Consider the following 1,767-nt stretch of genomic DNA (forward strand, 5'->3'; position numbering starts at 1 on the left):
CTGTGGGTGGCATCCCCTGTGAGGGGCTAGAAGCTTCTGTCTGGGAGAGCAGGGCGGGGAAACAGCTTGGAGGCCCCTTGACAGAAGATAGCCGAGGGATGGGGCACTCGGCCGACTTCTTAGTCACAGCCGGGACTCGATCAGTGCGCCTAAGTGGAGAGCTCGGGGGTCAGGTGGAGGGAACACCGCGTCGTACTTGACGCACCGGCTAAGGTTCCTTCCCAAGCAGGCTGCGGTGTCTGGATCGAGGCCGGTGCACACGCTCCCAAGGGCAAGGTCAGCCCTGGTGGGCGGGGAGCATTCGCACACAGCCTTCGGGAGCCTGGATGGGAACGAGGTAAGGTCACCTGATCCCACCACGTAAGGAGGTGTCTTCACAGACTAGAAGCCCAGAGCACTGGGGCAGCTCGCCCCGAATTCGGAAAAGTGGGAGAAATTGAGCAAACAAGTTATTGCTCAGGGTTCCCCAACTTAGGAGTGTGGTGGGAGGAGGCACGAGGACCAGTAAAGGCCCTGCCCCCTCGATTAAAGCGACCACAGGCAGCACCTTCATGGGGAGTCTGCTGGAAATCAGATATAACTTTTTAATGACTCGTGGCCCGGCTCAGCTCCCTTACCTGTGACAAGCTCATTAAGTCTTACTGTGCCTCAGCTGTGAGGAAACGGGCTGGAGTAGGGACACCCTGCACGTGCTTACTGATAGGTGCTTTGTGAGGCCGCCAGCCTCCTCCCACAGATCTGGACGACAAGACGCCAGAAGGTTCCGTGACTCGATTCGGTTCACTCCTGGGAACGGGCAGTTCTGGAGCGCAGCGCTGAGACCAGGGCGCAGCGTCTAGCTGTCCCTCCCCAGCCTGAGCGCGCTGCTCCTGGGAGTCCAGGCCGGGGCGCAGCAGCCGGTCCCGGCCTCGGCGCTTCCACGCACTGTCCGGACCAGCCGGGGAGAGGGGGGCAGCGAGGCGGCCCCTCTGAACCACTAGACACCGCCAACCGCGCAGGAAAAGCATCTTCTACGAGACTTGAGACGCGTGCAGTCCGACGCCTCCATCACTCCCCCCTCCCCGGCCAGGGGCGCTGCCCCCAGCGAGCCGGGGCGGGCCGTGGCGCCCCCGCTACCCCCGCAGGTAGGTGCGGGCTGCGGGCGCCTGCCCCAGGGCATTGCTGTGCGGGCCGGCCCCCGCCAAGGCCACCAGCTTCTCGCTGAGCTTCTGGTTGGCCAGTTCCAGGTGGCGGCCGTTCTTCCGTGCCTGTCGCAAAGCCCTCTTGACCTTCTTGACCCGGTCCCGGAGCTGCCGGTTCCGCTTCTCCAGCGTGGCCACCTTCTGCTGCAGCTTCTTGACGTGGTCCTCCTCCTCAAACAGGGCCTTCTGCACCGAGGAGCACAGGAGCTGGGGAGACAGGCGCCCCGGAGGAGAGGCAGGTGAGTGACAGAAAACGCCCCGGGCCATGTGCCTGGGCGCTGCCCAGTGCCAGCGACACCGACCCGAATGTCACCCCCAACCCCGACTCCAGGACACACTCAGGACGCCTCCCTCGGTTTCACCCTGACCTCAGACGCAAGCCCAGCCCCTCCTGTGCTGTGTATGGGCTCCTTGGATGATTTTGTTTCGAAGAGATTTCAAACAGCTGTCACTCCTGTCAACAAGCGCAGAGCTCCAGTGAATCAAGAAGTCCAAGACCAAACCCTGAGGCAGAAAATTGCATAAAAGATAGGAGAGCTTCCCAGGAAAGGTAATGTAAAGCTCTGTTAGACACAGAAAAAGGGAC

The 1,767-nt window shown here is 62.0% G+C and overlaps 1 pseudogene; it reads right to left on the reverse strand.

The window, feature by feature from the left end:
- Nucleotides 1–570: 570 nt before the first annotated feature.
- LOC105310411 lies at nucleotides 571–1,448 on the reverse strand (annotated as a pseudogene).
- Between the last annotated feature and the right edge of the window lie 319 nt (nucleotides 1,449–1,767).

Source organism: Pteropus vampyrus, unplaced genomic scaffold, assembly GCF_000151845.1.
Source record: "Pteropus vampyrus isolate Shadow unplaced genomic scaffold, Pvam_2.0 Scaffold3032, whole genome shotgun sequence".
NCBI classification, from domain to species: domain Eukaryota; kingdom Metazoa; phylum Chordata; class Mammalia; order Chiroptera; family Pteropodidae; genus Pteropus; species Pteropus vampyrus.